The following is a 25,210-nucleotide window of genomic DNA, read 5'->3' as shown; positions in this document are numbered from 1 at the left end:
CAATCCTCAATCGAGAGTCTAGACCAGGCCCTATCCTGGGTATAAGTAACGGACTTATAGGGTTTCCTAAAATCCCCTGGCCAGGAAAGAGGGACTAAGAAATGGTCTGTCCAGGGGAGGGGACAGGGGGGTTTTGCCTGGATAGAGCAGACATTCGTAAAAACAGGGTCCAACAAGTGGCCCTGGTTGTGGGTGGGCCCATTATTAACCAGTTGAAGTCCACAAGCGGCCAAATCCAACCTCAAATCAGCGGCCCCTGTGTCAAGGGGATCATCAAAATGAATATTGAGGTCACCAAGAACAGTGAAATTGGATGCAGAAGGGGCCAGAGCTGAGATGGATTCTAACAGCGAGCTGGCAAAAGGGCCAAAATGTCCCGGACATGACCCTGTTATGTGACATAGGATGCCTTCTTCTTCCCTCCACTCATGGCGTCTTCACACGGCCCTGTGCTTTTAAGAGGGTCTAGATGTGCGTACCCCTGTTTGAGTCTGGAAGGTTCTTGGTCCGAATGCCTGCTCCTGCTCTGACCCTCACATGTCAACAGGCATATCAAAGTACAAGGCAATAAATAAGCCAATTGACACTTTTAGAACAGAATAGCAGAGAACCTTTTGGACATCATATACATGACTTACAATACATCATAGCGAGTATTAGCCTTTAATTATCAATATTGGGTAAAGTATTATTTCTGCATAAATACACCCTTGTTACAACATTAATACACGTGGTTGCAATAAATCATTTCAAATTGATTACAATAAGCAGTCTAAATATATGAGAACAAATGCTCACCCAGTCTGGACTGTACAACGTTTTTGAACATGAGATAAGTTGTTGCCCACAAATATTATACTTGAAAAGATTGGGGCTTTATGTCTGCTTCGTTCAACAATTAACACAGGACAAAACAAGCACTAGCAAAGCCAGTAGGTCTCCACTATGAGAGATCTATTGGCTTTTCCAATTTTTTTTATACATGTTGCAGCGCGACCTGCTGTGCAAAATGGCTACAAGTAAAAAAAAAAGAGATATAGTGCGGCCAGCATTGATTGCATCATAACATTTTTTAAAGCCATATTACACCGTGCTACTGTGAAACAAGTTCTAAAAAAAGCAGAGGCGGGGGAAGTAACACGAGGGAGGTGCGGGGGAGAAGGGTGGCAGCAGCAACAACGGAAGAGGGGGAAAAGCAACATAAGGGGGATCAGTGAGGGAGCACCAGGCGGGGGCAGCAACACAGAGAAGGGATGAGTGGGAGGGGAAAGAAGAAATAGTACCTCCATCACAGCATGAACATAGAATGAGCACTAATTAAGTCTGTGCTTGGTCCATGCTCCACAGAAAGGAACGAAAATGACACCTGGACTGTGCTGGCAATTTGGAGACTGGAGTCATGCAAGCCGGGCTGAAGACGGCTGTGATGCCAGAAACCGGTCCTCTGTAGCTTGTTTCCGATCCAGGAATGGCATGGCTTGGCAGTTCGGGCTGGACTGTTCCCATGAGGTACAGGGTCAGACTGATTTGCATATAGCCATGTCTGAACTGGGGTGGCAGAGTGGGCTAAAGAACGGTGATGGATTAAACCCAGATCTGTTGACTGGGTGTGAGTGTTTGATTGGTTCAGATGCTCCGTCCATCACCACCCCCTTTTGTACCGCTTTGTTCGCCATAAGTTGGCAGGGTATGCTCAGACGTGAGTCCCTTGCTCACTTTGCCACTGGATTCAAGCAAGCCGATCTGAAGACGGCTGTTATGCCAGAAACCGGTTCTCGGTAGCTTGTTTCCGGTCCAGGGAAGGCATGGCTTGGCAGTTCGGGCTGGACTGTTCCCATGAGGCACAGGGTCAGACTGATTTGCATATGGCCATGTCTGAACTGGGGTGGCAGAGTGGGCTAAAGAACGGTGATGGATTAAACCCAGATCTGTTGACTGGGTGTGAGTGTTTGATTGGTTCAGATGCTCCGCCCATCACCACCTCCTTTTGTACGGCAATTTGGAGACAGCAAAGAAGAGTGACACTGGAGCCAACAAAAGTTAAGCACTGGGTGGGGTCCAAGCCCTTTATTGTAAACAATATGTGTAGCAAGCAAGAGCTCATGCAGTGCATGAGCTGTTGCAGGCTCGATCTAAAAAGATCAGATATTAGTCCCTGAGCTGTACAATTTCCAAAATTACAAGCTGGAGGTTTAATGACTACTCAGTGTGATTCCAAACATTAGCCTTATAGATGGACCTCTTAATTTAAAAAAAGTGGGCCTCATTTATGTGTTTTTGCCGTAGGGCACCGCAGCAGTCCTTGCTGCTGCGCTGCCCTACTGCAAAAGACGAGGGCAGCAATTCGCCGTATCCATGAGATACGTCGCATTCCATTCCTGTCGCACAATGGGTGCCAACGCAGGCACCTTTGCACCATGGTGCAAGGGTGCCTGCGTTTAAGGGGGATGATTATTTTTGTGCAGGATGGGAAATCTTCCTGCACAAAAACAATCACAGAAAAAACGAGGAGAAATAAAGATATTTCTCCTCGTTGTGACTCCCTTACGCCTCCCCTGGGGAGGTGGAAGTTTTTGTTGCTGCCTCAGATTTACGATTTCTCGTAAATCTGGCGCAGTGTCAAAATGCCATGGATGTTGCTGGGAACGCCCCCTTTAACGTAGGAAACTGTGTTAAAGGAGACAATATTTACGAAGCAGAATTAAGCCGAAAAAAGTAGCTTAGTGTTGCCTCATAAATATGGAGCTGGCTCCTGCACCATGGAACATCACAAAAAGTGATGTTCCGACGGCGCATGGGCCCTTCATGTACAGCTGCCTAACTTCCAGTTCCTGTTTATCCCATAAATAAAATTGCATCTGACCAAATAGATTTACTACCCTGTCTGAGGACCTCTAATTTGATAACACCCACTGCTTCCAGAGATTATCACAAACATTTTGATTAAAAAATCTTCAAATCTAAATCTGTCAGTAGTTCAGCCCACAGGTGACTTTTCAAAATAGTTTGTAGCACCTTATTTAAGTAATAAAACTAGTGTACCACCGATGCATATGCTCAAAGACGCCTCGTTTTGAAACTTGATTTCAGCTGTTGACTTTGTACAGGTATTCCGCTTTTGAATCCCAGAAATGATTTCCAGAGATGATATTCCACCCTTTAAATTTGCTTAGGAAAAGAAAGAGTCTGGACCTTACTGGCATATAACACTAGGGGCTAGATGTAGGTAATAGCAAATTACCGAATGGTAAATACCGAATTTTACCGATTCGGTATTTACTAATCGGTAATTGCTATGTAGGAAAAAAATCGGTAAAAATACTGAATCGGTAAGATTCGGTAATTAACGATCCGGTAATTACTGAATCAGTATTTGCCATTGATTCCTATGGGCCTTGAAGCCCATAGGATTCAATAGCAAATACTGATTCGGTGATTACTGAATCGGTAAAAATACCGAATTTCCAAGGGGGACAGGTTGTCACTTTGACACCCTGTTGCACCCCAGTTTCTGGCTTGTGTGCCATGTGACACACATACATGCCCTTAGGGCATGTATGTGTGCCACATGGCACAGGTGTACATGCACAGATGTGCATGTACACAGAAATTCGTAATTTACCACCCAATAGTATAATTAATATAATGGTTTAAAGCTATTTCAAGTATCTTTCCATTGATTTATCAATGATGAGGGGTGGATGATCAACTTGTACCAACAATCATGATTCCTTACGCACTGAAAACTTGTGGCCATCAGAATAATTGGCCAAGACGGTCACAGGCCTTTGTAGGCATTTGAAAGATAAATACATCGCCTGTGTGCATCGAATTTGTTACATAAATACCTCCTAGATTTGGTAGAAATTTCTCAGACTTTCAAACAAAAGTTGGAATCTTCAAAAGGTTTTGAAGTTAAGGTGCAACCTTGTTTGAGTCCATTGGTAAACATAATTTTAGGGGTCAAATGTTTGCACAGCCCAGTTATTTCCCCAACAGACTCTATGGGGCATATTATCGAGGAGGGTGTTAAAATTATAGCCGCTTTAGCTATAACGTGCTTGTTTGCACGCTGTTGTTTATCTTTTAAAGTAATTACAGTTATTGCATGCGCTCCCTATGTATTGCATTTCTTGTATACAATTTAATGTGCATTCTCGGACTTGCTATCTGTTGTTGAAGTCCGAATGCCGGTAACAGGCATTTGCAACTCGGACTTCGAGGATAGACGCACTCCAGTGGTGATCTGCTAAGGCTTGAACTAAAGCTTACTCAAATTACCTGTGAGTCTTCCTGCCATCCTTTCATGAGTACATTTCAGTGCCTCAACTGTCCTGTCTACTTCATGTCGTCACATGCAAGTGACACCAAGGAGGTTGACAGGCACCTCGATAAGCAAGCCAGCAAGAATCTTTTTGACAGAAATGCACTTTAATGCTGTAGAAGTGGATAATTCTTTGTCATGATAGCACATTTCTCTGCACTGCTCTTTACTGAAAGACCATGGCTCAACTTAAATATCTGACTCTTCACTGACACCAAGATAACCTAAGCTCTTGAGCGCAGTCCATAGAACATCCACATGCAACCCACGTCATGCTTTAGTCCCGGGGTCTCCAACCAGTAGCTCGTGAGCTACTGTAGCTCTTGAGCTAACTCTGAGTAGCTCACCTGTGTGCAGCCCAGCTTATTAAATTAGAAAGATTTTACTTGGCTAAATTAATATATATATAAAGAAATTGAAATTATACTGCACTAACAATATTAGTAGCTGTTAATGTATTTTATTGAACATAAGTAGCTCTCAGTACAGAAAAGGTTGTAGACCCCTGCTTTAGTCTCACAAAGTTCTTTCGAATACCCACAGGAAAGGCCAGCATGGGAATGAATAGGCTTTTAGACATAGAAGCAAATTTACCTGGCGCAAAGGAAACCCCTGCAACTCTACTCCCCTGGAAATCTGTAACTGCGTATGATGCACCAGCAATGCTTTGCCCATGCGGTTTATTTCCAACAGTAGAACATGTGCCTAATATCAGGAAAGAACACAAATTATCAAAGCCAATATGTCTGCCTTGCATTTTGAGTCCTGACTAAAGTACTTTTGCATAAGATAAAGAATGTACTTTGTGATGATTCAGTGTGGTTTTGAGATTTCATCTGGTTTGCATGAAATGTACAGCGACACAGACACTGGCTGAGCCTTGTCCCTTCCAAGCGAATGCGCCTTGGAACTGGATAGAAAGTAAGCAACGCTCCAGCCTCTCTCGGGCAGGGGCTAGTGAGCAAGTAACATGCCTCAAGCATGTGAGGGACAGTACGTAAAATCCTTTATTCCTCCAGTCCTGGGCATAGCAGTGAGTAAGCAAAAACTCTTCTGTAATTGGGCAGAGCTGCAGATCCTCCTGGAACAGGACAGTGGTTAAGAAAAAGCGCTTCCATTCCAGGGCAGGGGGTAATGAGTGTGCAACACAAGGCCCCTACCTCCCTAGTTAGAAGATTTAAATAAAATGCCACGATATTAAAACAGTTCAGCCTCTTCACCCTGCAGAGTAAATGTTAAGATATTTTATACTACATAGTACAGTCATACAAAGGGCCCGATTCACAGAACTAACTTAAGACACAATCCTAAACTTACTACCATTTTGGTATTCACAGAAGGCACTTACTCATTTTGGTATTCACAGAAGGCACTTACTCATTTCGGTATTCACAGAAGTTAGGAGTCCTAACTTTAGGACTCCTAAATGCCTTCTGTGAATACAGAAAGTCTTAAAATTAGGATTTTTTTCAATTTAGTAGTAGTAAAGTTAGGACTCCTAACTTTAGGACTCCTAAATGCCTTCTGTGAATACCGAAAGTCTTAAAAATAGGATTTTTCTCCGTTTAGGAGTAGTAAAGTTAGCACTCCTAACTTTAGGACTCCTAAATGCCTTCTGTGAATACCGAAAGTCTTAAAGTTAGGATTTTTCTCAGTTTAGGAGTCCTAAAGTTAGGAGTCCTAACTTTACTACTCCTAAAATGAGAAAAATCCTAACTTTAAGTCTTAAAGTTAGGGTTTTTTTCAGTTTAGGAGTCCTAAAGTTAAGAAACCTAACTTTAGTACTCCTAAACTGAGAAAAATCTTATTTTTAAGACTTTCGCTATTCACAGAAGGCATTTAGGAGTCCTACAGTTATGACTTCTAACTTCTGTGAATACCGAAATGAGTAAGTGCGTTCTGTGAATACCAAAATGAGTAAGTGCCTTCTGTGAATACCAAAATGGTAGTAAGTTTAGGATTTTGTCTTAAGTTAGTTCTGTGAATCGGGCCTATAGTCTTGTTGGTCTTTGAAGTGGTAAGCGGCTCCCGTATATATATCTGTCATAACCTTTCTTGATACACTCCCTGACAAACCCTGTACTCAGGCAACCACCACCTTCTAGTAGTTCCCAAAACAACCTGCACCCTATCCTTTGAGCTACGTAAACCCATTGTAACACATTGTATTCGAAAGTGTGCGACCTTTCCTCCCAATGACATTCAAAGCTGCGGTCAAAGCCCTGCTCCTTTCCCCACGGCTCTCAACCCACTCCTGAAGGCCCCTCCGACACATGGCGACCATGATCTCTGGCCCACACACTGCCCCATCTAAGGGCCCGATAACGATGGGATTAGGAAATCTTCCCGATCTAATGGGTTTGGAAATGGTTTCCCACCGACTCGGACTGGGAGAGTCCGTCCGACCAAGTATGATGCATCTGGATGCTTCCAGATACAATTTGGTTGGACTCCCATTGTCTTCTATGGAAACCTATGTTCCTAACCGCTTCGTAGTCTGGCCCTCGGTTGGGAAGACACGTTCCTGGCCCGGAAGGAGCAAATGCTGCTAGTAGGCCTTCCTAACCGCATCATAATGGGGCCCTAGGTGGGAGCGCTTTACTAACTGCATCATAATCGGGCCCTAAGTGTGTATAATCATAACATTGTGCATTCTACTCCATGTCTATGATGTCATTGTTGCTGTCTCACACAGTCACAATCTTGCCTCATGTCCACCACCAAACATGCACTGGCAAAGCCAATAGGTCTGCCAACAGAAAAAAAGTATCCACCCATGTTATCTTTTCTTGTGCTGCATGGATTGCTCTGTGGATCATTTCTTTTATAAATGATCCATTTTAGAAAACAAATACAAACACAGACAGCCCAAAACTTGATTATGTTTTAGGGAGATCCTGGCTAAAATTAGTTAAGATCTACTCTACATTTTAAACTCATGTTTTGCATTTGGGGCTAGAATGCTCCTACTGCAACATTTCACTTTTGTCTCAACAAAAATACAGCACTCATCTCAATATATTTCTTTTTTTAGGTAGAATTAGTGCAACTTTATCAGTTTCAGTGATATTTTTGCTCAATATCTGACAAGATACAGCTCAATGACTCACTAGTGATGGCTCAATAGTAGTAATAACTTCACATAAGCTAGGGTTTGTGTGTCAGAATACCAGGGTCAACAAAATAAAATGACATTGTGTGCACCATGAATATAGAATGCAGAATATTGTGGTATTAAAATATCGAGGACAGAATAATGAATCCCAATTACCAAAAGGTACGTAAGTTTAGATTTTCTAGATCTAACTCCACATAAATGCACCTTGGTGGTAAGAATAGATCTATATCTAACTCCACATAAATCTACCATGGTGATATATATCTTCAAGGTACATAGATATGGAGTTAGGAATAGTACTCCCCTATATGCACTTACCTTTCGATATTTTGTCACTCAATATTCTGTCCACCGTATTCTTGTTTGTCAGTATTCTTGGACTCTATCTTCAGTGGTAGAATCAGGTACAAGATTGTTGAATACATACAGATAAGTATAGATGTTCGATACTTGACTCCACCTCTATGTACCTTGGTAAAATGCATGCCGTCAAGCTAGGTAAAACTGGAGTTAAGATTACTAAATCTATACATACCTGTTTATACTTGCCATCACAATATAGTGGAAGTCAAGATTCTCCCGTTGGTATTCTTGTAGGTCAAGATTAAGAACTCAGGGCTTGGTTTAGAACTCGGTGGACGGGTTACTCCATCGCAACATCGACAGATATCCTGTCCGTCGAAATATAAATCCCTCAGGATGTAATGGGATTTAAATTTCGGCAGACGGGATTTAGTAACCTGTCCGTCGAGTTCTAAATCAGGCCCCATAGGTTGTGGTGGAACACTGATGGTGGCTCATGAGACCTGGCATTGTCACGTAAAGCAGCGTTCATTCCCTAATCCCCAATATTTCTGCAGGTTTACCTGTGCAGGTGATCACACACGCGATCACTATCGAGGTTTCAGAAGGGACACACCTGTCGGTCTGCTGTACACCTTTAGAGCTGATTAGAACAACGTCACAAAGCAAAGAAAACCAAACCCAGCCTTGTTTGTTCACACCTGGACTCTTGGCCCGAGACGTATTCAAATACGCAATGCCATGCGAAACAACCACAGCAGAAGGAAGATGCAAAAACAGAAAAAGAAATGAAAAAAGAATGGGAATAAGTGTGTCTGTCAGAGAAAAAGAGAAAGGACTAAGGAAAATGTAAACATGAAAGAGACAGCCACGAGGGTGGGAAAGGGAAGGAGGAGATCTCTGGAAGACATTTTCTATCCAGTCTAAACCCTTCTCTTGATCTCCGGCATCCATCTTGTCTCACCACAGCTGACCCTTGCAGTCACAGAGGCAGTTGTGTTCCGTTCTGTTTCTATCCAGTTGCTCGAGACTAATTGAATTTTCTGCTCCGTGCCTAGAAAGAGAAGATGTGTGGTGAGGCCTAGTCCGGGGGTCAGTACCGGGTGAGCGGGGGAGCTCTTTGAAAACAGGCCATGTTAACTGGTTCAGGCAAAGGCCCCTCCGTTAACAAAAGCGCCAGGGCGGCTTCTGCTCGGCGCGCCCCCGGTTTGTTAAAAGGGGGACAGAAGGAGGGAATATTTATTCAGACTGCGTGGTTTCGGCTTTACTTTCGGGTCACAATGCCCATTTGCCGCCTTTGTGCCAGGAGGCAGCTGGCAGGTTGCAGAGGGGACGCGTTATCCTCCGACAACACTCCGACATTTCTTTACAGCCGGGCAACAATGCCAGCAACCTTTCTGTTTTTGTGTCAGGGAGGTGTGGCAGGGTCGTAGTGGGGAGGGCTGGGGGGCAGAAGGTGGATCAAACCATTAGCAGAAGGCTGGGGTGATAAGTCAGAAAGGACCACATTTTCTGGGAGCTGTGCTGGCAGTGATGCGTGTGCAAATGCTCCTATGCTTTCGAGTCTGATAGCGCCAAATTCTGTAGCGCTTTTTCAGTCAGAAAGTGTTATGCCAGTGACAGCCTAAATCAGGGCTTTGAGTGGGATGAATAAACTGGGGGGTCTCTCAAAGGGGCGTGGCCAGTGTAATTAGGGGCGTCATACCTAAAACAAGTAAGGATTATTGGTTTTGTCAATGGTTATTAGTTGCATAAGATAAATAAGCTGCAACTATGGCTTGTTATATATAATATTGAAAAAGCTTCCAATTAAAGCCCTCGTGACACTACCACAATGTTGCTGCTCTTGCGTTTCAGAAAGAGAAGGGAAATCCAGAAAGAAAATGAATCTTTAAAGGATTTCCCTTCCCCCACACAACGCTCACCTGGCATGACGTCATGCTGTAACTTCTCTGCTAGTGAGAAATGAGTAGCGCACATTGATGTGCTTGCTTTCTCGAAACGGGTCTCTCTCAGGTTGTTTTGCGCCCTGGCACTTTTTACTGGACTGCAGTGACAGCAAACTGCTGTCACTGCAGTCCGGAAAAGAACCAGACCGCCTGTGCCAGCGCTGAAAACAGAGCCCGATAGAGACCTGTTTCGAAGGCCTCTTAAAAAAACTGCCAGTGCTCAGACCCCTCGAGACCCGGCCCACTTAAAGCCCTGGCCTAAATCTTTGCTGAGGCAACGGAAGCGTCCTCGCTGCGCTTCTGAATATTGACGTAGCACAGGCGCTATGGGCACTCATGCAAGCAAGGGGAACACACCCCACACCACCCCGTGGGATGTAAACAAGCATTTGCAATGCACTAGGTCTCGCAATTGCGAGATTTTTTGCTATTGGCAGTGTAAATGGCAATGCGTTTTATCTATGTGTTTAAAAAAAAAACAATAATAAAAAGCATTGCCATTTACAAAACCAATAGGTCAAAGTTTCTAAAATGAGAGACCTATTGCATTGCAAATAATTGCTGATAACAAGCACCCCATGCAGCTCTTTCACGTTAATAGAGACCACGCCCCTTTCTTTAGATGAGCCGTGTCTAAAGAAAGGTCCGCTGCAGCTATTAAAGTTAAAGCGCGGTATGGGCGCTTTTACTAAAAAAAGCATTTGTTTGCCAAGTTGACAAACAAATGCTTTTTTTGTGAAAGCGCCCAGTGAAAGCGCGCATGGCGTGCTAAATGTTGCAGGAAAGCATGTAGTGTCTGAAGTAGGAAAAAACATTAACCCCTTCCCTACGCCATGAATTCCGCTGCAGCGCAGGGGGCTAGGGGGTGGGCGTGGCGCTTCAGTGCTGTTGACGGCTCCACGCCGTCATGAGTCACGGGCTCAGGACGGCGTGGTGCCGTTATGACCCCGCAAGCTCATTTATTCGCCCGCACAGGTGGGGAATTAGTGCCGCGTGGGCGGAGCGGCAGCAGCATGAATGCTCCACGCCGTCATGAGCACACGCCGCCCGTGACTCATGACGGCGTGAAGCCGTCATAAGCACCCAAGGGGTTAAAGTAAATAGTGCTTACAGAGTAAATAAGATGTACAGTGTAACAACCGAAGTAAAAGGACCAGTCCTCATGGGAGGTTGCAAATAAAGACAAGGCGGAACTAAGGAGGGACTAACACGCCTATCAATGAATCAGAAGCCAGCATTTAAGAAGGACAATGACGGGGCAGGGCTTCACGTCCATACTCCAATACGGCATGTCTCCCAGAGAAGCACATGCGCTGCCCAGGCACAACATAAAAACGGCTATTTTTGGGTTGCAATGGGCTTCTTACAGCCACTAAGGCTGCTGAACTACCAATAGGTACCCAACTACTCCTTAAGAATCTCCTCACATATAAAAGATCAGCTTAAAAAATATATAATTATGGTACAGTAGAAGGCTTTCAACCAAATGTTTTGGAGGAGTGGGTGGGTGAGGGGCGGGGGAATTGATGACGGCATAACATTATGTAACACACTGAGGTCAACATGGAGGCGACATCATAGCAGTTACATATTTAGAGGACATTGCTATTGAATGACACCCCTAAAAGTGTGCTATGAGACTCATAATCCACCCCACCCTAAATAAACATCTCCTGGTGGTTCACCATGCACGCGTCCTGAGAAGTTATAAAGGAATTCTGGCCAGGGTACAAATGTATGGAGAGGGCAGGCTGGGGTGGGGTTTGCAGCCCCAGACTACTACATGTGTGCTCTTGAGCAAATTGTGGTCTTCCCAGAAAGGGAATTTACACAGTCACTGTTAAAAAAAACCCAGTGTGCAGTCTCTCAAGTTCCTGGATAAAAGGATTAACGGCCACATGCATCATCCCGGCCTTTTGCGAATTCCAAATAGCGAAAAATAGGGAATCGCAATTTGGAATTCGCAAAATGGGATGCATGTATATTTTCGCAAAATATTTGCGATTCGGTAAAAATCGCAATTTTTACCGAATCGCAAATATTATGCGAATTCCAAAGTGCGAATTCGCAATTCCCATTGATTCCTATGGGCCAAAAGGCCCATAGGGATCAATGGGAAGGCTTTAACAAATTGCGATTTTCTTTTTGAAAATTGCAATTTGTTAATGCATTCCAAGGGTGCAGAGGGGGGTCCAAAGGACCCCCCCTGCACCCCAGAAATGTAATTTGAAGTGCATGTTTCACACACACAAGTCCTAAGGACATGTGTGTCTGAAACATGAAAGTTTAAAAAATGCATTTTTGAGCATTTTCAAAACTTTTCGCAAATTACCACGAGGTTCAACCTTGTGGTAATTTGCACCTCCTAATTGCTAATTCGCAATTAGGAAAACAATCATGCATTGCTTTTAAGGAATCCCAAATTTGCGATTCCTTAAAAGCAATCGCATTTTTGGAAATCGCTAAAAATAGCGAATTTCACAAAAATGCATGATGCATCCCAAAAACGTATTTAGGAAGTGCAAACGGCCGAATTTACCGATTCGCACCGTTTGCACTTACTAAATAGGTTGATGCATGTGGGGGGTAGAGTAATAAAAATTAAGATACACAACGTAAAAGCAGGCACGTTTTCAGGGATCTGGGCATCACTTCATCATAGTTCACAATACTTAGGGCAGTGGCGGCTGGTACTGTCCCTTTACAGTTTAGCTGAAGGCTGACAGTAGCGGGCCATTCAAAGCAGCAACCTGGCACCAGACACGAGTAAAACAACAGAAATACTTGCCTAGAGATAACAAGCATCATAATGGCTCGATAACACAGAGCCGTTTGATGCCAACCCTGCCTTTTAATAACGACAGTTTAGATAACAATGCATTCAGTGTCATAAACCCTTTAATCACGTGTGGGTGGCGAGCCTAGGCAGCGCATGCAAAACATGCCTGCCCGCTGCATGCAGGGATCGGTGTGCTTTGCATAACTGCTCACCAAACCCTGTTTGCACAGCCCTAGTTGGTGTGATTTAAAGGTTAGTCTCAGGCGATCTGTACACACTCGAGTGATTCATACAATTCTCATGCAGATTCAGTGGCGAGGGGAGTCGGAGTTTCCACCATGTCACAGGTACACAGAGGCCCTTATTTATGAAGGGCTGTGACTGTTTAGGGAGGCTGCGGCAGCATAACCAGTGCCCCACACGGCACCCTATTTACAAAGTGACGCATCTCGGCAAATGCGTCACTTTGTAAAGCCCTGCGCCACATTACACCTGCATCAGGTATAATGTATGCAGGGTGGGCGTCCCCCGTAAAAAAGGCTTGAGATTTCACTGTGCCACTTCTGCGACTTCATTGCGTCAAATCCTTCTGCCTGCTCCAAGCGGGCGTAAGGACTGATGCAGGGAATTTTACATGGGACTCGCCCATGTGTAGTGCCACATTGCTAGAGTTGTGTCTGTTTTCCGACACACTCCAGCAATGTGTCATTACTCCGCCCACAGATACGTCAGGATTTCTGACGTATCTATTCAATCCTTGTGACATGGAGCGCTGTAGTGTAAATAGGGCACATTCAAGGAGGGCGCAATGAAATGTGTCACATCACTGTTTTCAACCAGCGATACGCCACTTTTCATAAATGAGGCCCAGAAGCTTTTGGGTAAGCCACCTGAGGGAGATCCTCCGCAGCACGTGTTATCTCATGTGAATATGATATATCTGTCAGATGACATTACTGGCCACCATGTGCAAGATTTCCAGCTGTGATCATCTTGAGGCATCAGGGGTAGAGAGAGAGAGAGAGCGGGAGGTACATGGCGGTGGGCTGACGCCGGCCGCGGGACCTCTGGGAGCAGCGAGGTACACACTATTGATATGCAGCATTTCTAGAAGCGGACTACAGTAGAATGCTCGGTAAGGATGTGGCGCCTTCTTAGTCTAGGTTTGAGTACCCTATTTTTAAAACTTCCTCTGTTTTCTTACCGGTGGATGGCATGTCTGTGAATCTGCGAGCTGGGAGCCGGTCTCTCCGTTTCTTCACGGCAACAGCAGCTGAGGCTCGCATGGGTCTGGAGGCGGAGCCAATAGCGTACTGTGACTACAGAGGTCACCGGACTAGGATTAAGGCTGCAGCCACGAAAGTCAGCTTTCGGGGGTCGGAAGGAGCAGGCCAGGGGACTCCACGGCGAGCGGTCTATGCTGTGAGCGCTACGGTAACACAGTGCTACTCCGTCCTCTGCTATGACCAGGTAAGATGGACGCCGACTAGGAGTGAGTGCGATTACATGGATTCTGAGATTCTGACTCCACCGCCCCTGAATTGACATTTACCTCAGGGCGCTGGGGATAGGGGAACAGCAGCAGGGCAGGGGTTCAGGAGCGCGTTTGACTCCCCAGGAAAGCTGAGTCTGGGGGGAGTTGTGGGGGTAGAGTGTCTGCACTGGGTCTCCAAAGGGGGTTAGTCCCTCCTGTAAAAAATCAGTACCAGTTGCGCTCCCAGTTTGAGCCTAAGGCCAAAAGTGATCTGGATTCTAGAGTGTACGGGAGGGGTCGTCCCCACGACTCCACGCAAAAGGAAGGCCATCAAATCAGGGGACACCAAGAAGCCAAGGGTGTCTAAAGCTACCCTCCCCCCATTAAAAAAACTACCCCCTCACTTAAATCTTACTTCAAGATAATGGAGCAGGCTGTGATATCTAAGGAGCCGGTCCCAGCCCCACTGCAGAGTTCCCCTTCAATTCTTCTTGAGAACCACTTTTCTCCTCTCATGGAGATTTCCTAATTTGAGAAAGATACCGGTGTTGCTATCGGGGATAATCAATTAAAATCTCCTTCTTGTGACACTTCTCTTAGGCCAAATCAGTCCTGTGTTTCAGCTATCACTTCTGCCACTATTGACATTGCTGCCGCCACTACCCCTTTGCCACCTGCTCTATCAGCCTTATCAGCACTTCCACCTATTGCAGCTAGCGATTCTGATTCAGCAGCCAGAAAGGAAGCATACGGAGGCTTGGTAATGCAAGCTTCGGGGGGAGAGAACAGATAATAGCAAGTCGCAGCTTGGGTCCTTGTTTCAGTCCCTAAGGGGTGATCTGCTCTCTAAGTTTGAAATATCGGAGGCCAATCAGAAGGGAATCCATAAGAAGTGTGAAGCCCTAGAGTCGAAATTGGATGATATTTGCGCACAAACTGGGACTCTCAAACTTGAAGTTAAATCCCTTTCAGAATCCGTGCAGGGGAACACGAAGGATATAGAGGCCCTAAAAGCTCAAAATAGATCTCTACAGACTGATATGGAGAGGCTTGAAATGCAAGCCCGGAGAAATAATCTGAGAATCCTCAAAATACCAGAGGGGGCAGAGAAGGGGGACATTAAGGCTTTTGTGTGTAAACTCTTAAGGGAGGGAGTGTTGAAAGACAGAGAAGACATTGATCTCGAGTCAGAGATTCAGAGAGTGCACAGAGATCCCTTTAAGCTGCACCCTTATAGGAAAGCCCCCAGGAAAATATTAGTCAACTTCCAGACGTATATGGTCAAAGAACTTATATTGGGGAGAGCCTTGACTGAGACGGCATTGTAGTATGACTCTGGGTTTTATCAAATTCGGGCTCTAGAATGCCAGAATTGAGGAGTCTGGGGGCACAGGTTCAAATGAAATTTCCAGCATTACTGAAAGTAATGGGGAAAAATAAAATGCACACCCTTAGCTCCCCTGAAGATGTAGATGCTCTTTTGGCCCAGATAAGGGGGTAGTTATAATGGCTTAGGGATCAGGTATGCTCCCTTCCAGGCATGAATTGAATATGGGGGAAAAACGCAACTTAATACATTAGAAAAAAAAATCTATTTGACCACGGATAGTATGGGGGTCACGGCTTACTGGGTATTAGTGGGTATCAGCTTTTTGGGCGGGGATAAGGTGCCTTCGCTGCTTCTGGGGGAGGTGTTTTTTATCGCCAAAGGATGAAAGGGAGGTTCCTCACGGGAGTGCGAGGGAGGGGTGCACGGAGTGGTGGTAGCAAGGGAGGGAAAATAGAAAAATTTGACCTCATACGAGTAAAAATAGAATATGTCAGCTCAAGTTGGGAAGTTTTCTGATTTGAATATGAGTAGGTCGAACAAAATTCCTCACCTGGAATGTTAATGGCTTAAGAAATAGTAGGAAGCTGTCTCGGGTTTGTGAGTTTTTAAAGAATAGTGAGGCTCAGATCTTCCTGTTACAGGAAATCCATCTAGAGGCCCATGAATGCAAACAGGGTTTCAGTAAGCTTAGTTAAGTTCAGGACGCGCTATGCTCCAAACAAAGGGGCTGCACTAGAGGGGTAGCACTGATCATAAGAGGCAATATGGGGATTAAGGTTGAAAAACTAGGTACAGATCAGTCGGGGAGGTGGCTGGCGCCTACCCTGACAATCTGTAGCTCACCGATAGTTTGTGCTGTCTATTACGGGCCGAACAAAGACAACTCAGGGCCTCTTTTAAATCCGGAGGGCAGCTTGCTAAATTCATCTGCTCCAGTCATAATTGGAGGCGATTTTAATCTGGTATTTGATAAGCAGATAGACCGGACTGCCAAAGCAAAATACACTATTCCACCCAGAACATTTTCTGTGGTCAAAAATGTCATTAAGGAGTTTAATCTGATAGACATTTGGAGGGTTAAGAATGGTAATGTAAGGGAATTTTCCTTTTATAGCAAAAAATATAAACACCATTCAAGAATTGACTATTTTTTGGTGGATCAGAGTATGTTTTCAGAGCTTGAGTCTATAGCTTATATTCCGGCGACCCTATCAGATCATTCCGCTGTTGAGCTGGTATTTAACTGGTAGGCAGACAAAATATCGAAATTAAAATATCGATATACAATAATATCGATGTTTTAATTTCGACAGTATAGAATATCGATGTCCAAAATATCGACAGACAGAATATCGTTTTTTTAAGGTATGTATGTTACTAATATCGAATTTTACTAATATCGATTTTTTTTTTTAGTGTTATGTATTTTATTATGTTGTTTATATGTTTGTTAAACATGTTTTGTAATGTATGTTTGAAAATTTGTAAATTTGTTTACATTTTGCGTTTTAGTATCAGAGCGGGTTGTGGGTTTATAGGGGAATAGGGTGGGAAGTAATTTAATAATAATTAATTAATTAATATATGTTTGTAAATATTTTTAATTAATAATTAATTGGTAATTAATTAATATTAATCAGTTAATTAATTAATATAATTTTGTACATATTTTTAATTAATGATTAATTGCTAATTAATTAATATTAATTAGTTAATTACATTAATTAGAGTAATTTTTTTATTTATAATTTGTTGTTATTGTTAATTAATTAATTGGGAAAAAATAATATTATTTATTAAATTAAATTAATTACAGCTAATGTGCTAATATATTTACTTTATTGTTATTGTTAATTAATAATTAATTGGTAATTAAATAATATTAATTAATTTTGGGTATAGGAGTATTTTTAGGGTTCAGGGTCAGTTTTGGGTTTTTGGGTAAGGGGTATTTTTAGGGTTCAGGGTCAGTTTTGGGTTTTTGGGTAAAGGGGTATTTTTAGGGTTCAGGGTCAGTTTTCAGTTCTTGGGTAAAGGGGTATTTTTAGGGTTCAGGGTCAGTTTTCAGTTTTTGGGTAAAGGGGTATTTTTAGGGTTCAGGGTCAGTTTTCAGTTTTTGGGTAAAGGGGTATTTTTAGGGTTCAGGGTCAGTTTTCAGTTCTTGGGTAAAGGGGTATTTTTTGGGTTCAGGGTCAGTTTTCAGTTTTTGGGTAAAGGGGTATTTTTAGGGTTCAGGGTCAGTTTTGGGTTTTTAGGTAAAGGGGTATTTTCAGGGTTCAGGGTCAGTTTTCAGTTCTTGGGTAAAGGGGTATTTTTTGGGTTCAGGGTCAGTTTTCAGTTTTTGGGTAAAGGGGTATTTTTAGGGTTCAGGGTCAGTTTTGGGTTTTTGGGTAAAGGGGTATTTTTAGGGTTCAGGGTCAGTTTTGAGTTTTTGGGTAAAGGGGTATTTTTAGGGTTCAGGGTCAGTTTTGGGTTTTTGGGGTACAGGGATATTTTTAGGGTTCAGGGTCAGTTTTGGGTTTTTGGGGTACAGGCGTACAGGGTAAAAATAAAATAAATTTAAATTAAATCAATTTAATGAAATTAAAAAAATAAAATTCCATTAAATTATTAAGTTTTTAATTTATTTTAAATGTATATGTATTAGTTTTAATTTTTTTATTATGTTTTAATGTTTTTATTTAATATTTGTAAAATTATATGTATTTTAAAATTATTTTTACATTATTATTAATACATTTAAAAAAACGATATTTTAAATTTCGATATTTTTGTACTTACCTTTATGAAGATATAACTCCGATATTTTTGATTTTGATATTTTTGTCTCGATATTTTTGTATGTAGATATTCTGTCTGTCGATATTATGTCAGACATTCATTTAACTTTAAGTATAAAGAGTGCCAGTGGAGGTGGACTCAAGATAGGACTCTGCTACTAAATGAGGGGGTGAGGTCTGAGCTTGAAGTAAAAACTGAATACATTTTTAGGCTTAACACAGATTCTGCTAGAGTCCAGATAGTGTGGGAGACCTTTAAAGCCTTTTTGAGGGGACTATTAAGCTCTATAATGACTAATAAAAGAAAATCGATGAAAGAGGCTGAAGCAGATAGGCTTAAGAGGATTAAGGAAAAGAAGGCCGAGTTACAGCGGACAGCCCTGACCTCTCGGAATCTTATGTCGCAGCTGGAAAGAAAGTTGGTGTTTCTTCAGGCAGACTTTCAGGCCAATATAGATAAGATCCTAAAGGATAGATGGGATGCCAGCAAATTACAACATTTCGCCTATAGCGAAAAATGCGGTTCCCTCTTGCCATGGAAGTCAAGGGCAGATAGGGTCAGAAACCATTTAAAGAGCCTGGTACAAAGAGGGTCATGTGTCCTGTTACATGATGACGATAAGATTAGAGAGGAGGCAAGATCGTTTATGTTTAATTTGTATGAGGAAGATATCGACTTTAGACCGGAGAAAGTCAGGGAGTGGTTACATTTAAGGGATCTCCCTCAGTTGTCTGAAGCCGATAGGCTGTTGCTGCGCTCCAGTATCTCCGAGGGTAAAATTAGAGAACAACTTAAAAAAATTAGTAGGGGTAAAGCAGTCAGTCCGGATGGACTTCCAATAGAGGTCTATCTTGGGCTATTGGACACCATTCACAAGCTGCAGGGGGCTAATTGAGCGCACTACACGCACCAGACACGAACGGGGCTGAGCGGAGCAAGGCAGCCCCTCCCTGCACCACCGGGAGATTGAAAAACTGTTGGCGCCTCCCGCTTCGCGGGAGACGCTTCATCCACAAGCTGCAGGGGACGAATTGAGCGCACTACACACCCCAGAAACCAGCGGGGGCAGAGCGGAGCAAGGCAGCCCCTCTCTGCACCACCGGGAGATTGAAAAACTGTTCGCGCTTCATCGGAGACGCTTCATCCACAAGCTGCAGGGGGCTAATTGAGCGCACTACATGCCCCAGACACCAGCGGGGCCGAGAGGAGCAAGTCAGCCCCTCCCTCCACCACCAGGAGCATTTAACAACCAGATCCTCCTGCCCCGCGGGACGCGCGCGGGCGGCGCCCGGCAAAGCGGGCCGTCTGTGGCCGTCCGGGGCCAGAGGATGCCGGGCTGGACCACCCTCCTTGGCAGTAGCGATGGGGAAGCGCAAGAGGACAACAATGGAGAAGGGGAAGGTAAGAAGGCGAAAGTTCCAAGGTAGTCAGAGTCAATAATCTCATATCTATTCTCAGCAGTAGGGGTTCTAAGCGTTGAAATTGCTAAAGCTGAGAAAGAACTTGGCTTGGATACTCCCTTTAATACTAGCGTGGACAAAGTAAATATGCCTGCCTTGGGTCCCACGTCCATTATTCCACTTGAGCCTGCTGTGGTGATCAATAACCCGCCGCAGGTTCGCACCATTGAGGCGGTTCTGATTGAAGACACAGCCAGCGATAAAGGGGAGCAGCAGCCGGGTCAAGCCTCAAAGGGCACTGATAGGAATCGTAGGTGCCCGAGAAAGCCCTGCGATAAGTCCAAAGTATGTGCTGCCCCAGCTACTGACCGAAGCCTTCTTGTTCAGTTGGCAGAACTTGTGGAGGGACTGTTTGAATCACGGCTGGAGCCCGCCCTCGTGAGCATTGGCAAAAACGTTGTGAACACATTAAACTCTTGTGTAGCTAGCCTGCTAAAGAAATGTGATCATATTGATCAGTTTATAAAGGAATACAGGGAGCGTCACCCCGTGACCACTGACTTGAGGGAGGTACATGACAGAAACAAGCTGAAGGTTAGGCACCAGGCCCCGAATGAAAAGATCCTCCCTGATGAGTCCCATATTAAGGTACCTAGTCATAAGAGGCAGGGGTCCATGAGTTCGGCAATGGGTAGAGCACAGTCTTACAACACAGAAGAGGTTGGTGCAAGACTTTATGGGGAAGGTTAAAACCTGGTGTACCGAGCTTAGCAGTGGGGGCTCAGATATCTCTTCCCATATTAACATGGTAAGACGGGTTGTTTGGGTGGGGAAGCGCAATAAGTGTATAGCTGGGGACTGTGTGGTAGTCAATTTTAACAGGCCAAATGTTGCAGAAAGTTTATTTTGGGATGCCTCAGATATTGGGGGTTATGGAATTAGGCCACTTCCTCATGGCTACTTCTATCCTCCGGTAGCCAATTTACGGAGAGTATCTAATTTACAGGAAACTAAATCAACTGGACAACCCCATTCCCGAGTGGCATCCCATCACAATAATTTAGAACGACAGAGAACCCAGAGAGCGGAGGGATGTGCACCATCTTCTTCTAGTCTTTCTACTGCATGGCCTTCCGATCTAGTGCTGGCAAATATGTTCAGTCCCCTATCCAGCATGGATGCTAAAGATTGACTATTGCATACAAATGAACACCTAGCTGAACCCACTAGGGTGTTAGGTCAAGCTTCCACTTGTAAATTTCTTCGTTGGAATGTGGCGGGTCTCAGACAAAAATGCACCAACGATAACTGGATACACTTTGTGAAACAATATGACATTATTGCTTTACAAGAGACCTGGGACACAGTAAATAGCTTCTGCCTGGATGGGTACTCCTACTTTTTTGTGAAGGCAGTTCCGGGGTTAGGGGGCAGACCCAAAGGTGGGTTGCTCCTGGTTATATTGCTGGAATTAGGTGGTTCTTTTAAAAAGCTCGTGGTTGCCTCAAATAACATACTAATTCTTGAGTGGGCTGGTCCCAATTTCCCCACCATTTTATTGATTAATTTTTATAACGCCTATGAGAAGGATCTGCGGAACCAACATTTAAGTTCTCTGGTGGGATTTTTAGATGAATACAAATTAACACACAACACCTTATTCGAAATCATAATAATGGGAGATTTTAATATCCACCCGTGTAGCTGGGACTGCCTTGCGGACCATCACCAAGGTCCCCCGGGTTCCATTACTACGCACTTTGAACATAGTCCACAGGGTTGAGGCATTGGAGGACCTATTAGCTAATATGAACCTCTTTGAGGTAGTTGGTCATTGGGGGGTAGGAAAGGGCACCAACATTCAAGGGCAGAGATTCGGATACTGAAATTGATTTTATCTTTGTCTCAGCCTGGGTATTAACGAAGGCTACCCTCTATAAAGTAGTAGTCTCAGTCCATAGTGATCATAATCCACTAGCTTTGGCCTTGGATCAGGGGGATGTTACTACTAGTAGGGTGGTTTGCTCCGCGGATACTAACACCTTAATCCCTAAAGACCAAGGCAGGAGGCTTAAGTGGACCAGGGTGGTTCCAGCTACATTTATGGAGGATCTCTTGGCCAAGGCAGATGCGGACCTTACAGTCTGCCTAGATAGTTCTGCCCCGGGCAGCGAAATTATTGGGGCCTATGTTGCCGTTTGTACCTAAATCAACCAGGACCTGAAGGCAAAAAACAAACGGAATGTGGTTAACCTACCTAGGTGGTTTGATGGTAATTTCTCGAAGGCCCACGAGGTCCTATTACAAGCCTTAAAACAAAAACCTAGAAATCAAGATCTAGTTGTTGGCCTGAGGAAGAACTATGAATTAGCTATTGCCAATCTGAAAAAGGCCATTAAAACCGAGGCCTGGGACAACCTCTTGTCAGACGATGTTCTAAGGGATAGCAGCAAATTCTGGGCTACCATCAATCACCCTTTTTTCTCTAGCCAAGATAATTCCGTTTTAGACTGTGTTATCCCCGATGATAAATGGCTTTCACATTTTAGCAAGATCTATGATAGTGAGGGGGTGCATCGACCAAGCAGAGAGGTGCTTTATTACACCTAGCCCCACCACTACAATTTGTTCTGGATGAGGTTCAAAGGCCGATAGAGGGGATGTCCAAAAACAGATGGTGTCCCCGCGGACCTTTATGGGACCCTACTAAAATTCTGGGCTAAGATCTTAACAAGTGTTTTTAATGCCTCAAGCATCATTGGGTTCCCGTTATCCTGGGCGACCTCTATTATAATCCTCATCTTTAAAAAGGGCCTGAGGAGTGACCCCTCCTGATACAGACCCATTTCTCTGATTGACTCTGCCGTTAAAATCTTGGGCAGAGTCATCCTGCACAAACTCAGAGACTGTCTGGAGGAGGGAGGGGTCCTCTCTAATCTTCAATATGGGTTCCGGGCAAAAAGAGGCACCCTAGATCAATGTTTAAACCTGCACTTTCTAATAAGTAAATATACCCAGGCAAAGGATGGAATGCTCTATATGGGCTTTATGGACCTATCATAGGCCTTTGACCTGGTCAATCAGGCAAAACTAAGGACTATTTTATCGAATTTAGGGGTAGACCCATCCTTAGTTAATTTTTTAGCTGCCCTTCACCAAGGTCTTTTAGCTTTGATTAGGGTTAATAAGGAGGGGGGCTGTACCAGTCATTTTAATTCCTAGCGGGGTGTCAGGCAGGGTTGTATCCTGGCGCCCCTTTTGTTCACGTTATATATAAATGCACTGGATAAATCCTTGGAGGGGGCTTCATTAGATGTCCCGCGAGTAGGAGACTCTGTAGTCCCAGTCCTCCTCTACGCGGACGACGCTGTGCTGTTGGCCCGTACTGGCCGGGGGCTGCAGAGTCTGCTGGATGCCTTTGGGGACTCTATGGGGTCGCTAGACCTAAAGATTAACAATAAAAAGTTGCACGTTATGGTTGGGGGCAAACGCCCTAGGCCCCAAAGAATAAAACACTTTACTTGTAATGGGGCGGAGGTATCTAGGGTACCGTTTTTTTCATACCTAGGTGTCATTTTTGATGAGAAAGGCACCTGGGGTCCCCAACAGAAAGCTAAACGCATCTCTGTAGCTAGTTTCAACTTCTGCATTATTGGGCTTTGCGAAGCCGCTGGGGTCGCGACCCATTGAAGACCTCTTAACAGTATATAAGTCAAAATGTCTGACCATAGCCTCTTATGGTGCTTCTCTGTGGGGCTTCTTACCCCAAGAAAAACTACAGATTGTTGAAAATAAAATTTTAAGATCTTTATTGGTGGTTACTCAATCTACCCCCACATTTTCATTGCATTCTGAGTTAGGCTTGGGGTATATTACTGACCAACTGCGTTTGGCCCCTTTAACTTGCTGGGCAAAGACCTGGTTGAACAGTGAGATTACATTGAATCACACTATTTTAAGATATTGTATGGCACTACAGAAGGTTAAGAAGATTCCTTGGTTAGTCTATATTAAAGAGATGTTTTTAAGACTTGGGCGCCCAGAATTGTAAACGTCGCCAGAGTTGCTAAGAAAGGATGATGTGAGCTGGATCAAGAATAACTTTTTGGGTTCATTAGCACTGGAACGGGAGGAAGTGGAGCTGAGGAAACCCTGTGTTAGAGCCAACTATGTTCTTTCCACTTCACTACTCATCGAGCCCTACCTAAAGATCGTCACAATTCCTTTTCATTGTCACCTATTAATTAGATTGAGGTTTAACATAATTTATCTCACTCTGGGTCAATTCCCAGTGTGGGGCAAACCTGAATCCTCTATTTCCTGTAGTTGTGACAACTTCTCTAATCAGGATACAATGCACCTTATTATGTTCTGTGACCATTATGCTGACATCAGGAAACAGTTTTTAGTACCGTTACTGAGAGAAGCTGGGTTTGTTCAAGTTAGGCCTGCCCTCACTTATTTACAACTGCTAAGTAGTATCCGGGTAATTTTTGGGGTGGCTAGCTTTCTCGTGGCAGCTGTTCGTAATAAAGCTAAAAGAATAGCGGCTAGGGATCCCCCTATGTGATCTTTTTTCTACTGAAGTTTGTATTTAACCCTTATTATTGTATTCTTATTACTTGTATGTATTTTTACGATGAATTTGCAACTATATTACTTTTATGTATTTTTACGATGAATTTGCAACTATATCTGTTTTTCACTGAACGGATGAAATATTGTAATTGTTACTGCTTTTATGATTTTAATTAATCGAATAAAGTGTTTCTTGACTTGACAAGATGGTGCCGGTTTTAAAAACCCTGTTTAATAAAATATACTTGCTGGGAAAATGCACTACCTTGTCATGGTCTGAAGCGACGATGTCCTTGATCCTTAACCAGAATAAGGACCAGCATAAAATAGAGGCATATAAACCGATTTCACTGCTAAATTCGGATCATAAGATCTATGCCGGGGTATTGGCTGCAAGGATGGCGAAAATTATTAAGACCATTGTACATCCAGACCAGAGGGGGTTTATACCTGGAAGACAGCTAAACGAGCCCCCCTTTCAAGTCATAGGGGCAATAGATGTTGCAATAGATAAAAAGTTGGCACTCACTATAGTTGCAATAGATGCCGCTAAGGCGTTCGATCAGGTGAATTGGTTTTATCTTTGGGAGACTCTGCAAAAATTTGGTTTTCCCATAAATTTCATGGAGGCTGTCAAATCCCTTTACTTTAACCCTTGAGCAAAAGTTTTAGTTAATGGTGCCCTGGCGGAATGGTTCAGTATTTCAAGAGGCACTTGGCAGGGGTGCCCTTTGTCACCGTTATTATTTAACTTATATATTGAACCTTTCGTATGCTCCCTTAGAGCGGATCCCCTCATTAGGCCTTTTAAAATCAGAGAACTGGAGCTCAAGTTTGCTCTTTATGCCGACGACCTCCTTATGTATACCTCTAATCCCGCAGAAGCCATACATAGGTTGTTCGAATTGGCTGAGAAATTTGGAAAAGTCTCGGGCTATAAAATCAATAAAGAAAAAACTGAAATAATGGAATGGAACTGTGCGAATACAATACAGGGGGCAAAGTGTCAAATGAGATACCTTGGGATACACCTAGCCCAGAAGCTGGTAGATACATCAAAGATCAACTGGAAGAAGGTGTCCAAAGAGGTTGGCAGCCTATTGCTGCGCTGGGCGAATCTGCCCTTGAACATCTACGGGAGGGTCAACCTCGTCAAAATGAAAATTGTGCCTAA

Source organism: Lissotriton vulgaris, chromosome 10 (assembly GCF_964263255.1).
Source record: "Lissotriton vulgaris chromosome 10, aLisVul1.2, whole genome shotgun sequence".
Lineage (NCBI taxonomy): Eukaryota > Metazoa > Chordata > Amphibia > Caudata > Salamandridae > Lissotriton > Lissotriton vulgaris.
Note: the sequence above shows the minus strand (reverse complement) of the source record.